General features: G+C 39.6%; 1 long non-coding RNA gene and 1 pseudogene across 2 annotated transcripts in view; one reads left to right on the forward strand and one right to left on the reverse strand.

The window, feature by feature from the left end:
* Window positions 1-8,062, reverse strand: part of LOC131768219 (p53 apoptosis effector related to PMP-22 pseudogene) — a 69,030-nt pseudogene extending 60,968 nt beyond the window's left edge.
* The window catches only part of LOC136792417 (uncharacterized), a 342,612-nt gene that overhangs the window by 220,045 nt on the left and 106,323 nt on the right, over window positions 1-16,244 (forward strand). The window lies entirely within an intron of this gene.

The following is a 16,244-nucleotide window of genomic DNA, read 5'->3' on the forward strand; positions in this document are numbered from 1 at the left end:
AGGGCTTGTTTTATCAACAGTAATTACCAGAGGATGGGTTTTCAGGCCACTGAATTAGCCAAGCTATAGAACTTTGTTCTCTCAGGAAGTCTATTTTTTTCACAAGATATAAAAGCTTCTTAAAATCTCTGGTTTAAGAGAAGACAGGTAGGTTCTCATATATGCTTCTGCCTTTAATCTATTGCTTTAATACATTATCCCATTTCCTTAAGTCTCTGGAAAACTCCACTGTATACTTGTAAGAGAACGAGAATAAAAAAGTAAAATGCCTTGGCATTATCCTGAAAATAGTTTTTATCTTAAGAATCCCTAGTCCAAAGTTTGATAAACAGTGATTTAAAATATTTCTAGATATGGTGTAGGAAACAGAAAATATATAAACAAGTAAAATAAGTTTGTTTTGTCCAGTTACAGTGAAGTTCACTTCACCAAAAAATTCAGTTTTAACCTAAAAGTATGTACCAGCCACTATTTTAGAAACCATTTGTAAAAAATTAGTTACATAGATTATCAACTTTTAAGGTTCTAATCAGTTTAGTAGAAGGAAATCAGATATATTTACAAGTATCTCAAAAGTGTGAGAGAACATATCAAAGGGCAAAAGATGGTCAACAAAATACCAAAAAAGGTCCAAAGGAAAGAAAAATCAAATCAACTTTGGGAGTCTCAAGAGGTTTCCTATTTCTGAGAAATTAGTCAAATTTTGGTACTAGGTATTGATTTTTGAGAATATAGTTTGTGTCAATCACTCTTCTGGGACCTTTGCATATACATACTCATTTAATCCTAGTGACAATTCTATGAAGCAGGTGTTATTATCCCTTGCAATAGAAGAGGAAACTTTGGCCCAGAAAGGTTAGCTAACTTGCCAAAGGCCACACAGGTAATATTAAGTGGAGCTAGGCTATAAACTCAACAATGTGGCACAGGTGCCTATTTCTTTAACGAACACAGTGACTGTTTCTTCAGTAGGGATTTTTTAAAACATGTATATGTTTGTATGAATGTGTGTTAGCAGAATGCAGTTACAAGAGGTTTGGGGAATGTAGTTCTACTTGGCTGGATAATCAAAAACTCCAAGTAAAATGGAGGGACATAAGTTTTAAAAAGTCATTTCAGATTATACTGTAGGGACTGTGACCCAACAGAGGAAGGTATACACCTAATTTGATGAGCAGTGGAAAGATATCGAAGACATTTGGGGAAACTACTGATGTAATTAACAGTAGGACTCAAGCAAATCTGGCAAAACAGATGGATTGGGAGGGGAAAGAACTGGCAGATGGACATTATTGCTGTTGAGATTGTGAGAATGGGTGGTGGTGGTGAGAATGGAGAAAGACAGCCACAGGGGAAGCTGAATATACACGACCCTGTACTTGATTAGATGTGTGACATTTCTGTGTGTGTAGGAAAGAGGTGAATTCGGGCCGGACTGCTAACAAGAAAAGTCAAAGATAGTGGCCTATATGTTTCTCTGAGCCATGGGCTTCTAAGCCCAATTTGACGGTGTCTGATCTCCTTCTGTAGGCTTAGAGTTGTCCTAGGTTTTGTTTTGTTATAGCTGGCCATTTTACTTCAAAAGCAGTTCTTGATCACCCATTATGTGCAAGACATCATACCAGATGCTTTAAGGGAAATAAAGGTGGATGAAACATACTCTCTTTAAGTAAGTTCACGTATAGGAATTTACTTGAGATGGAACTTCACGAAGACAGGGTTTTTTGTCTGGTTTCCCAGTCTCTATAGTGCTTGCTAGCAAGTGCTCATCAAATATATGAATAAATGGATTCATGAAGAGGCTACATTCAAAGTAAACCAATGAGAGAAGGTGAAAATCTGGAACATGATGACCAGGAAATGAATGGGGAAATAGCCAGCTCTTGATCTGACATTAGATCGTTGGATATTATAAGTTAGAGAGACAGTTTTAAAATCCTTTCCCTACAGTGTGGCTTATTATAAAGTATCTATTCTGGGTCCAAGAGCAGCAGACAAGCATGATAGAAGGAACACTTCTAGCAATATTTTTCAAAAGCTTGACCAATTTAGTTAACTTAAAAGAATTCAGTGATTCCTTCAATCACTTATTCAAACAAAAAAATATATTGATATTCTATGTACTAAAAACTGTGCTCTGTGGTGAAAATATAAAGGATAAAGTAGGATAGAAAATTTCTTATCCTCATGGAATTTATAATCCAGTGAGACAAAAGTAAATAAGGAGGGATACAACTATATTGTGATATGTGGAAGAAAATAATAGAGTATTATCATGGAGAGTAGGATAATACTTAATTAAAGACTGTTGGTTTTCTCAGGGTATATGCCCAGTAGCGGGATTAGAGTCATGTACCACAATGTTCATTGCAGCTCTATTTACAGTAGCCAGGACATGGAAGCTACCTAAGTATCCATCAACAGATGATGGGTGGGATAGGGAGGGTGGGAGGGAGCGAGACGCAAGAAGGAAGAGATATGGGGACATATGTATATGTATAACTGATTCACTTTGTTGTAAAGCAAAAACTAACACACCATTGTAAAGCAATTACACTCCAATAAAGATGTAAAAATTTAAAAAAAAAAAGACTATTGGGAAAGTCTCTCTGAGGAGGGGACTTCTGGATGAGAACTGATGGATATGTAGGAGCTAGAAAATGGGAGCAGAGAAAGAGTGTTCTATAGAAGAACGTGGGCAAGAGCCTCAGGTAGGGAACAGCTTGATCTCTTTGGCGGTTGGTGGGCCACCTGTTTGACTAGAGCATCATGAAGCAGGTGGAGAGCAGTATCACATGCAGTCATGTGACAGGCTGAGCCACATGATACAGTGTCTTAGGGGCCAGGGTAAGAATTTTTAAAGCTGAAAAGAACCCCAGAAGTCATGCAGCTCAACTTACAGTCAAACAAAGAGGATGAGATTCAATACCACCACTGATGAATGACAAATGTGGGTCTTGAAAATATAAAGATAAAAGTCATGGTCATATTGTGATGTATTTGAAAAAGAAAAGGAAATTGGGCTTTTTTGTTTGGTTGGCTTTTTGCGGTACGCGGGCCTCTCACTGCTGTGGCCTCTCCCGTTGCGGAGCACAGGCTCCGGACGCGCAGGCTCAGCGGCCACGGCTCACGGGCCCAGCCGCTCCGCGGCACGTGGGATCCTCCCGGACCGGGGCACGAACCCGCGTCCCCTGCATGGGCAGACGGACTGTCAACCACTGCGCCACCAGGGAAGCCCAAAAAATTGGGCTTTTTAATTGATAGAAAACCCATTATGCTATTGATAATTTTTTTTAAATACAGTTTTACCAAGTCAGTTGATTGGTGCACTTATAGGAGCAAATAATGAAAAGTATTAATAAAAGCCAGGATCTTAGTTGTGCATTGCCTCATAAACCACAAATTACCATCTCCCCAGAATGTAATGAAGTTTATTTGACGGAGGTTATCATTGCCATTGTATGCAGTAGCTGAGTGCAGATTTCCACTTCAGTGGAAATAATGCTCTTTTTCATTTTTATGGAATTTTATTTGTTTAGCTTTTTCCTCAAATATATTACTTAAATTTCAAAGAACAATTTACTGAGATGCTTAAAAACCATGATCTAGATATGCCTGTACATAATGAATTAGAGAAAGTTATAAATGTTAAAACAATTTTATTTTCAGAGTTATAGTAAGGTAGACTCTAAATGATCAATTTGTAGATATAAATAAATACATTAATTAGTAATTAAATCGCTAGTGCTGCAGTGGCATTTTTTCACAATGTAAAACTTTCCTGCTGTGTTCGGGCCAAAACGAGAGATAACAATTGTCGAAATAAATTGATCTAAAGGAACAAATAAGAAAAGAACCAGAAAAGCAACTTAGAGGGTGATTTTGGCCCCCCAAAATTATCTGGATTCTTAAAGTTAAAGGTAAATCATCTATAATTCCAAATGCAGTCATGTATTAAAGCAAGAATTTTGGTGGGGAAGACAGGAAAGACATCTGAACAGTCGCTTACAAATATTTTTAATGTTAACCCACAGAAATTTGTTTTACATTATGGTCCATATAGATACAAAGTTTATTATCAGAGTATTTCATATATATATATATATATATATATATATATATATATATATATACACACACACACACACATATATTAGAGTATTACATACATATAACACATATAACATAATGTAATGTATATATATGTACAATGATATAGATAACTGTGTGTACTCTAGTAGGTGTGATGAACTCTAATATTTTCTTCTTATCTGCCTTATTTGGATCTATTCCATTCCATTCCATTAAAAAAAGCTTATTTTGATCAACTAAATGGATATTATGCCCTAACTAGTGGGATATTAATGCAGAACTTGAAAAATACTGCATGAAAGAAACACCTGGGGCTTGTCTATGCCGCAGTGTTCCAGAGAAGATAAAAGATTGAAAAAGGAATAGAAAAGACAAGATGGCAACTATACATAATAAAAGAGATTTTGTGCAGACTTGACAAAGACATTAGGATAAATTTGTGGAATTCTCCTTGTCCTGGGGTTTGAGAGCCCACAGGTAAGGAGCATGGAGTCCCAGTTCAGTTGCTTTCCAGGGAAATTTTAGCTAAGACAGAAATGGGTGGAGAAAAATAAATAGTATTGTTAAAGAGCAGAGGAGTAATGCATGTTTGATTAAGGAAGAACTGAAAGAATTCTTGGTTTCTTCTAAGTTCTTGTGTCTGAGGTAGTCCTAGGAAACAGAGGGTATAGCCAGGGGCAAGTGAATTTATACTGAGGAAAGGGTATAGAGCATCAGTTAGTAGCCTGGGTGATATAAAGGGGTCCCCTAACCCTTGGTTCCTTAGGAATTCTTAAATGTCTAAATTTAGTCTACTTACCTAAAGTTTGTTATATTGTTATACAGTAACTTCCGCTAATTAAGCCACTTGACACAATTGTATCACAAGACCACCGGTTGCGGGAAATGCTGGAAAAGTACATTACTTTCCATCTAACAATATTCCATCACAATAGTTAAAATGAGTTATCTGATATAGTTATGAAAGTTTGCATGGTGTTTTTGTGCTATCCCAGGGCTCACAGGGGATATTTTTGTGATTACTTGCTTTCTATAAATCTCATTCTTGCATCCCTAGCCAGCACTGAGGTGATCTTGATGTGAGTAGCATGTAGCGTACAGCAAGAAGAAAGATAATCAACTGATGAGCTTGTTAAAGGTCTGATGTAGTGGAAAGAATATAAGTTCCCTTGCCCTTGGACGATGAGGGAATAAACATTGAGAGGATGTCACTGAACACATTGGAACTTCTATGGTTTAGGAGGTCAGGTTTTGCAGTTGACCTCTGAGCTAGAGTTACCTTGAAGACCCTCTAAAGCAGGGGTCAGCAAACCTATTCTGAAAAGGGCCAGGCAGTAAGTACTTCTACTCTGTGGCCCATATTGTTTCCGTCTCAACTTACCAACTCTGCTGTCAAAAGAAACAATTGATAACCAAACAGGTGTAGCTGTGTCAAAATTTTTTATTTGCCAAAATAGATATGGGGTTGGTTTGGTCTATGGGCTGTAGTTTGCTGACTCCTGGCCTGGAGAGATATTTAAGTGTAGGCAGACCAAAAATACTTTTACATAAAACTGTTTTCATTTTAATGGTGGGGAGGACTCTTATTTGGTATTAAGATACTCCTTTTAGCCACCCAAAGGGTAAAAACAATAGAAGAGAGAAGCAGAAGCATATGTACAGGCATGTCTTGTTTTATTGCGCTTCATTTTCTGTTGTATATATGCATATATTACACTTTTTACAGATCGAAGTTTTGTGGTAACCCTGTCTTGAGCAAATCTGTTGGAAGAAGATGCCATCTAGGACTTTCATAGCTAGAGAGGAGAAGTCAATGCCTGGCTTCAAAGCTTCAAAGGACAGGCTGACTCTCTTGTTAGGGGTTGATGCTGCTGGTGACTTTATGTTGAAGCCAGTGCTCATTCACCATTCCCCCAATCCTAGGCCCTTGAGAATTATGCTGAATCTACTTCGCCTGTGCTCTATAAACGGAACAGCAAAGGCTGAACTGCAGCACATTTTTTTTTGCAACATGGTTTACTGAATATCTTCAGCCCAGTGTTGAGAAAAAAAGATCCTTTTCAAAATATTACTGCTTATGGGCTTCCCTGGTGGCGCAGTGGTTGAGAATCCGCCTGCCGATGCAGGGGACACGGGTTCGTGCCCTGGTCCGGGAAGATCCCACATGCCGCGGAGCAACTAAGCCCGTGAGCCATGGCCGCTAGGCCTGTGCGTCCGGAGCCTGTGCTCTGCAACGGGAGAGGCCACAACAGTGAGAGGCCCGCATACCGCAAAAAAAAAAAAAAAAAAAAAATTACTGCTTATTGACAATAATGCACTTGGTCACCCAAGAGCAATGATGGAAATGTACAATGAAATTAATATTGTTTTCATGCCGGCTAATATAACATCCATTCTTCAGCCCATGGGTCAAGGAGTAATTTCGACTTTAAAGTCTTATTATTTAAGAAATACATTTCTTAAGGCCATAGCTGTCATAGACAGTGATTTCTCTGATGGTTCTGGGCAAAATAAATTGAAAACCTCTGGAAAGTACTCACTCTTCTAGATGCCATGAAGGACATTTGTGATTTGTGGGAAGAAGTCAAAATACCAACATTGACAGGAGTTTGGAAGAAGTTAATTTTAAACCTCATGGATGACTTTAAGGGGTTCTTCAGTGGAAGAAGTAACTGCAGATGTGGTGGAAATAGCAAGAAAATTAGAATTAGAGGTGGAGGCTGAAGATGTGACTGAATTGCTGTAATCATATGATAAAATGTGAACGGATGAGGAGTTGCTTCTTATGGATGAGTACGGAAAGTGGTTTCTCAAGATGGAATCTTTTGCTGTGAAGATTGTTGAAATGACAAGAAAAGATTTAGAATATTACATAAACTTATTTGATAAAGAAGAAGCACGGTTTGAGAGGTTTGACTCCAATTTTGAAAGAAGTTCTACTTCTTTATTTAAATAACTCACAGCTATCACTTATCTCCTCCCTGCCTTGATTTTCCCTCTTCCACCAGTGCAAGGAAGAGCAGTCTTTGATTTTAATGAGTCTCATTTGTGGAAGGCAATGGCTGGTCTACTGACTTGGAAGCTTCAACATTTGAATTGTGACTGTGAATTGCTTCTTATATGATAAAGCAAAGCCAATTGGTCTGATCCAATTCCCTCTCTGAGTATCAGTTTTCTCAAGTGCAAATTGAGATTTATAATATATAACCTGAAGAATTACTGTGTATGTACACTGTCAAACACAGTAGGAAGTTCTAGCAGTTGCACAGTACATTAGGGATATTATGATTATTTTATTATATTATTATTCTGTGGCACTCTCTGCTTTTCATGCGAAGTTTGAAGAAAGGAACTGTAGATTAGAAGATTGTGGTCAACAACGTGAATTTTGGACCCAGCTCTACAAAATCTGTGAGACTCCAGGAAATTCACCTCTCTTTTTCATACATTTCTTTTCCCTTTAAGAAGATAAGGAGGGCTTCCCTGGTGGCACAGTGGTTCAGAGTCCGCCTGCCGATGCAGGGGACACGGGTTGGTGCCCTGGTCCGGGAAGATCCCACGTGCCGCGGAGAGGCTGGGCCCGTGAGCCATGGCCGCGGAGCCTGTGCTCCGCAACGGGAGAGGCCACAACAGTGAGAGGACCGCATACTGCTAAAAAAAAAAAGAAAGAAGATAAGGAGGTTGCTTTAATCATATTACCTAAGTGAGGCATGGTGAGACCAGAGGCAGCTCAAGACAGAGGAACCATCTTTATGGTTCTGGTACTCACAATTCCCTGGGTAGACACAGAACACCACTCAGGGCCACTCAGCGGAAGCATGGAGTCGGGGTGGGCGTCGGTCACAAGCCACAGGGAGTGGGCGAGATGTGCGAAAGTAGCTTTAATGTGTTTTCTGTGGGAAGGAAACGCGAAGGAAGGGTGAGCAGGTTTCAGATTGGCTAATAAAAATCTCAGCAGGCTCTGAGTCATAGGGACTATTTCTGTTCCTGCCTGGTCCTGGCGCCATCAGGATGGGTGTATAGTGGCCTAGCGTGTGAGAGCCCCATAAGGGATATGGTTGGCGGTGTGGGCTTAAGCAGCTGCTCAAGAAGGGGGAACTGACTGGCCTCTAGCCCAGGGCCTCAAAACGGGATCAAGATAGCACGAAACACCTGTTATTACAGAGGTTAAAATAGGTGAGCTTAATATTCTTTGCAAGCTTAATTTCTGATTGGGGGTACAATGATTTCCTTGCCTGGTAATTCTTGGGCCAGAATATACACGCCACATTCATATAAGCAGAGATGCTGTGGTCTTCCCTTGGATGCATAAGCCAGTGTTTCCCCTCCCAGACTTGCCAACAGAAGGCACTAGAGATCCTTTCCTCTGGCAAGACATCCAGTCAGGAGGGTCTAGCCTGGAGACAATAGTTCTTTTCCAGTTTACAATAAGGTCAAGTTTCTCATTTTCTTCTATGCCCTGTGGACCTGTTTTCCAGGTGGACTTTCTGTTGATTTGCTCAGTAAGAACAGAAACTGGACTCAAATACTCAAAGGACTTTGTACACTGATTACAAAATAATTGATATGTCAACTCATTCCTGAAACTGCAGTTGCCTTTAGCGTGGAAGGTAGCAAGCAGTAAGCAGTGCACAGCATCACAAAATATCATTCTGGATCGCAAAATAAAGACTACCTGATCCAATTCAAAGGTTGACAGAATGCAATTAATAGCAAATTGAATTCAGCCTGGGGTGAAAGAGCAAAGTTCAGAAAAGAGCAGTAGCTAAGATATTGGCCAATTTACATTAGGTCTTGGTATTTTGGGAGAAATTTGCTAATTTAAAGACTGAAATATGTAAGATATTTTACTTCTTAAAGTTGACAAAGTAATCTTATCATGAAATAGAAAAGTAATATTAAAACAGAACAAAGGCAGAGCTCTTTTAAAGTTTCTAATTGCTATAAATATAGACTCCAAACTATAGATTATCTTTGTAATTTTGACCAAAAAAACTCAGAAGGCTGCAAATAAGAAAGTAGTTTATTGGGGATTTTAAGGATTGCAATTTGGAAGGCACTGATTTGAGCTGAAACTCAAATGTGCTCCAAGGGAAGTAGAAAATCGTGAGGGTGTATAAAGAAAACAGACAAAGACAATCCAGAAAAGTACATGGGATGTTTTACAGAACTGTGATTGGTACCAGCAGGCATTCGGTTACTTACCAGCAGCAGATTGGTTGATAAGCTGTGGTTTCGATGGAGTAAAGAAAATTGAGTTCCAGGTGGTCTGTGGATGGCCAGGTCAAAAGTTTAAATAGCATCCGTGTGTGGACTTCTGTACGTTCCACTTCACGAATGGCCTCACGGCTCCATTTTAAGTCTCTTTGACATAAGTGACTCCATTTTGTTGTTCGTAGTCCACAATATTTAGGACCATGTCACTCACTAACTCTCTTGTTTATTTTTTCCATAGTACCTATTTTTTTTCTGGTTTACCAATAAACCTTTGTTAGAATTTTGGGTTAAAACAACAGCTTTATTGAGGTATCTTTCACATGTAAAAATTGTGTATATTTAAGGAATACAACTTGATGTTTTGAAACATATATATTATGAAAAGATCACTGTAATCATAACATACTAAATAAGTAACATATCCATTACCTCTACACAGTTACCAGTGTGTGTATGTGTGTGTGTTGAGATTTAATATAAGATCTATCCTCTTCCCAAATTTCAAGTATGGAATGATATGTTGCTAACTATTTCACCATGTTGTACATTAGATTTCTATAATTTATTAATCTTGCATAACTGAAACTTTGTAACCTTTGACCACTATCATCCATTTCCTCTTTTTTTTTTTTTTTTTTTTTTTTTGCGGTACGCAGACCTCTCACTGTTGTGGTCTCTCCCGTTGCGGAGCACAGGCTCCGGACGCGCAGGCTCAGCAGCCATGGCTCACAGGCTTAGCCGCACTGCAGCATGTGGGATCTTCCCGGACCGGGGCACGAACCCGTGTCCCCTGCATCGGCAGGCGGATTCCCAACCACTGCGCCACCAGGGAAGCCCCTATTTCCTCTTAATTCTAGCCCCCAGCAACCATCATTTTACTCTTTGCTTCTATGAGTTTGGCTAATTTAGATTCCACATATAAGTTAGATAATGCAGTATTTCTCTTTCTGTGTCTGGTTTATTTTGCTTAGTGTACTGTCCTGCAGCTCCACCATGTTGTGGTAAATGGCAGGATTTTCTTCATTCATAAGGGCTCAGTAGTATTCCATTGTGGATACATAGATAAGTAGATAGACAGATACATTTTCTTTATCCATTCATCCATAGATAGATGCCTAGACTGTTTCCATATATTGACTGTTGTGAATAATGCTGCAGTGAACATAGTAGTGCAGATATCTTTTCGAGATGGTGATTTCATTCCCTTTATATATATACCCTGAAATGTGTTTGATGCATTATTTTTTTGAGGAATTTCCATACTGTTTTCCATAATGACTGTACTAATCTACATTCCTACAAACAGTGTACAAGGGTTTCCTTTTCTCCACATTCTCTCCAGCATTTAAAGTTTGTAGATTTTTTCACGATGACCATTCTGACTGGTGTGAGGTGATAGCTCATTGTAGTTTTGATTTGCATTTCTCTAATGATTAGTGATGTTGAGCATCCTTTCATGTGTTTGTTGGCAATCTGTATATCTTCTTTGGAGAAATGTCTATCTGCCCAGGTTTGGATTGGGTTGTTTGGTTTTTTGATATTGAACTGCATGAGCTGCTTGTAAATTTTGGAGATTAATCCTTTGTCAGTTGCTTCATTTGCAAATATTTTCTCCCATTCTGAGGGTTGTCTTTTCATCTTGTTTATGGTTTCCTTTGCTGTGCAAAAGCTTTGAAGTTTCATTAGGTCCCATTTGTTTGTTTTTATTTCCATTTCTCTAGGAGGTGGGTCAAAAAGAATCTTGCTGTGATTTATGTCATACCATGTTCTGCCTATGTTTTCCTCTAAGAGTTTGATAGTGTCTGGCCTTACATTTAGGTTTTTAATCCATTTTGAGTTTAATTTTGTGTATGGTGTTAGGGAGTGTTCTAATTTCATTCTTTTACATGTAGCTATCCAGTTTTCCCAGCACCATTTATCAAAGAGGCTGTCTTTTCTCCATGTATATTCTTGCCTCCTTTATCAAAAATAAGGTGACCATATGTGCGTGGGTTTATCTCTGGGCTTTCTATCCTGTTCCATTGATCTATATTTCTGTTTTTGTGCCAGTATCATACTGTCTTGATTACTGTAGTTTTGTAGTATAGTCTGAAGTCCAGGAGCCTGATTCTTCCAGTTTCGTTTTTCTTTCTCAAGATTGCTTTGGCTATTCAGCGTCTTTTGTGTTTCCATACAAATTGTGAAATTTTTGTTCAAGTTCTGTGAAAAATGCCATTGGTAGTTTGATAGGGATTGCATTGAATCTGTAGATTGCCCTGCGTAGTATAGTCATTTTCACAATATTGATTATTCCAATCCAAGAACATGGTATATCACTCCATCTGTTTGTATCATCTTTAATTTATTTCATCAGTATCTTATAGTTTTCTGCATACAGGTCTTTTATCTTCGTAGGTAAGTTTATTCCTAGGTATTTTATTCTTTTTGTTGCACTGGTAAATGGGAGTGTTTTCTTTTTTCTTTTTTTTTTTTTTTGTGGTATGCGGGCCTCACTGTTGTGGCCTCTCCCGTTGTGGAGCACAGGCTCCGGACGCTCAGGCTCAGCGGCCATGGCTCACGGGCCCAGCGGCTCCGCGGCATGTGGGATCCTCCCGGACCAGGGCACGAACCCGCGTCCCCTGCATCAGCAGGCGGACTCTCAACCACTGCGCCACCAGGGAAGCCCTGGGAGTGTTTTCTTAATTTCTCTTTCAGATTTTTCATCATTAGTGTATAGGAATGCAAGATTATTGGCACTATAAAACTCTTAGAGGAATACAGGCAGAACAAACACTCTATGCCATAAATCACAGCAAGATCCTTTTTGACCCATCTCTTAGAGAAATGGAAATGAAAACAAAAATAAACAAATGGGACCTAATGAAACTTAAAAGCTTTTGCATAGCAAAGGAACCTCAATCAAGATGAAAAGACAACCGTCAGAATGGGAGAAAATATTTGCAAATGAAGCAACTGACAAAGGATTAATCTCCAAAATATACAAGCAACTCATGCAGCTCAATATCAAAAAAACAGACAACCCGGTCCAAAAATGGGCAAAAGACCTAAATAGACATTTTTCCAGAGAAGATATACAGATTGCCAACAAACACATGAAAGGATGCTCAACATCACTAATCATTAGAGAAATGCAAATCCAAACCTATCTCCTCACACCAGTCAGAATGGCCATCATCAAAAATCTAGAAACAATAAATGCTGGAGAGGGTGCGGAGAAAAGGGAACCCTCTTGCACTGTTGGAATGTAATGATTCAGCCACTATGGAGAACAATACGGAGGTTCCTTAAAAAACTAAAAATAGAACTACCATATGACCCAGCAATCCCACTAGTGGGCATATACCCTGAGAAAACCATAATTCAAAACGAGACATGTAACACAATGCTCATTGCAGCACTATTTACAATAGCCAGGACATGGAGGCAATCTAAGTGTCCATCAACAGATGAATGGATAAAGATGTAGAACATATATACAATGGAATATTACCCAGCTATAAAAAGAGATGAAACTGAGTTATTTGTAGTGAGGTGGATGGACGTAGAGTCTGTCATACAGAGTGAAGTAAGCCAAAAAGGTAAAAGCAAATAACGTATGCTAATACATATATATGGAATATTTTAAAAAACGGTTCTCATGGGGGCTTCCCTGGTGACGCAGTGGTTGAGAGTCCGCCTGCCGATGCAGGGCACACGGGTTCGGGCCCCGGTCCGGGAAGATGCCACATGCCGCAAAGTGGCTGGGCCCGTGAACCATGGCCGCTGAGCCGGCGCGTCCGGAGCCTGTGCTCCACAACGGGAGAGGCCACAACAGTGAGAGGCCCGCGCACCGCAAAAAAAAAAAAAAAAAAAGTTTCTCATGAACGTAGGGGCAAGACAGGAATGCAGACAGAGACGTAGAGAATGGACTTGAGGACACGAGGAGGGGGAGGGGAAGCTGGGACGAAGTGAGAGAGTAGCACTGACATATACATGCTATGAAATGTAAAATAGCTAGCGGGAAGCAGCTGCATAGCACAGGGAGATCAGCACGTGCTTTGTGGCCACCTAGAGGGGTGGGATAGGGAGGGTGGGAAGGAGGCTCAAGAGGTAAGAGATATGGGAACATATGTATATGTATAGCTGATTTACTTTGTTATAGAGCAGAAACTAACACAACATTGTAAAGCAATTATACTCCAATAAAGATTAAAAAAACTATGTGTTTATTTTAATAGTGTCTGTTGTGCCACCTGTAAAAAAAAATCATGTATTTAACAGCATCTGGATCGCACTATAGCTCTTTCCATTACATTACCATAGAAACCATCTTAACGAAATCGTGTTCAAAAGATGCTTATGACCGCCGAGGAGATTCTTGCCTATGTATCAGAATTCCAGTGGGATATTTGCAATACCCTGGTGTTTTGGAGGTAGCTAAGACTTTTCTGGGACATCCCATAATCTTATCACTGTATATTTCATTACCTTTATAAAGATGAATGTTCAATGGGCCAAGGAAAGTTAATATATATTTTAACATACTCTGTGCTTTGATCATATCTGTATATGTGGTTAAACCACATACTGACATTCAGAAAATATATCTTAAAGAGGTAGCAAAGATGTTTCTCAGGGAGAAAATACAATGTGAACATTAAAAGCTGTGAAATAATAATTAAAAAACCATATTAAACGTTCGTTACTTGTTTTGCTGAAAAATAAGTTCCTAGGCCATAAAGATGTTGCATGGGATATTATGATGTTTGATATGGAACTAAGTAAAACCCACAGATGGTATTACTGTCAGAAGATTGGCAAGCCAAGAAACAAAATCCAAATCCATATGAAGTGTCTATTCCAGTGTGGACAAATTACTACCTTATTCATAAAACAAAAAGTGTCTAGCATAATTAATCTTCCATGAGTTGGGTGAAGGATCCCCTTAGGTTTTGTTACTTATAAGAGGATCAGGGTCAGACACAGCCACTGGCCAATTGAATATTCAACCTTAATAGTAGCCAAGTGAGTATTAGAAAGGGAAAATCCATGTCACTGAGCCCATGCATGACATCTGTTCCTACCAACATGCACTCCTTGCTAATAAGCTTAGTGAATAATTATTGGGTTGGCTGCACAATGAGGCAGATTGACATCCACAGGGAAGATCATTACATACACTTGATTATGAGAGTTTTATTTGCAGTGGAGACATTTCTGGCAAACACTCACATTAGCTAAAAATATTCTTACATTTAAGACTCATTCTATCTACATAAACTGTCTTCAAACATCCTTGTCTCCCATCCTCTAATCTTGTTCTTTCTAAGTCACTGATTGTTCATGGAAATTGTAACCATTATCCAGGAATCAATGAACCACAAGAATAACTGTTGGAATTTCTGCTTATCATTAATATTTCCTGTCTCCAGTGCCCTTCAGGGTCACATGAGTGGGACTGTTTCCCCAAAAACCTGCTTCCGTCAAGTGTCAGTGTGTACTGCTGAGTAACATTGGAAACAGGCTCAAATGTTCTCTTCTGAATCATCTGGTTGTAGAGAACTCCACGAGATTGAGCTGCAGATTGAGGCAAGTATGGCAAGGGAAGGGCAGAGCCGACATTTACAGGAGAAACTTGCTTATGGAACTCACTTGTGTACCTACCTACACGGCCTCATATACACAAAATCCATTTGCTATGCTGCTGTTGACCCCAAATTTTATGGCTTTGATCAGATGATCAGATGATCATGTCATGAAAGGCAGTTCAGGCTCGTGGTTACCTTTACTCCTAGAGTTAGGCATTCCATTTTCATTGGAGCTCAGAAGCAAGGCAAAAATCGCCTCTTGGGAGGAGACTATTCACTTTCAAACTTTGGAGACATCTGCTATAAATTTCCAGCTGAGGTTTGTAAGAGTCAGTACTCAGCATCACAACACGCCGTAGATATTTCAAGAACATTGCGTCTGTGGTTTAGTCATACCAGTCAAATCAGAGAGCCTTCTCTTGTTTAGGGCCCAGTCAAAACTGACAGACTTTGGGTCATTCAGAAAATGGGTTGCAATAGCACATCCAAATGGATTTTTTGTTATCGTGAAAGTCCAAGGAGTTTCACCAAATATTATGTCTCCTACTATTCTTTGCAGTGTGCAAGGCAAATGCTTTCTGGAGCATTTATCTAAAGCTTTAATTACATCACTTCATATTCTCTCAGCCCACCTTTTGCTCCTGATACCACTCTGGCAACCAGTTGCAGCAACCCCCCCCCCCTTGCCTCAGCTGCATTGCACAAATGGACCTTGCTTCTTGTCTCTGGGCCCTTCTGATGCATTGGCATGGGAAACCCACAAAACGTCACTCGGTATTTATGCATGGGCAATCTGGAAGTGCAGAGGTAATAATGTCCCACGGGCAGCCTATAGCTCGTTAGGGCTGGGCAATGCTAGATATATGCTCAAGCAGACAAGTTTGAGGCATATTTTACTGCTCCACAGAGAGTCCAAAGTTACTATACATTTCTTACTTCCTATCCTGGGGCAACTCTGACGATGTGGTATGGGGCCCTGTGGAAACCCATTCAGGTGTCATGCATTCACAACTTAGAATTACAAACTTTGACCAGTGGCAGATGGAACTGATGAATAAATCATCCTCTTGCCTTCTCTTAGGTGGACAGTTCCGAAGTGCATTCTCTACAGTTCGGAAGGTCCATGTAGAACTGACAAAACAATAAACTGTCTCTCCCTCTTTTCCTGTTTTACTCTCCTCATTTACTCACTTCTGTTTCTCGGAATCACTTTCCAAATTAACTACTTGCATGTCTCCAGCTCTGCTTTTTGGAGAGCACAGGCAAAGAAAAAGGGCATCTCCAAACATGTCTCAAGGCTCTGAGCCATTAGCTTTACTTGAGTGGCAAATGCCATTTATCCCCTGCTTTTGGACATCTGTCTTACAA

Source organism: Kogia breviceps, chromosome 13, assembly GCF_026419965.1.
Source record: "Kogia breviceps isolate mKogBre1 chromosome 13, mKogBre1 haplotype 1, whole genome shotgun sequence".
Taxonomy (NCBI): domain Eukaryota; kingdom Metazoa; phylum Chordata; class Mammalia; order Artiodactyla; family Physeteridae; genus Kogia; species Kogia breviceps.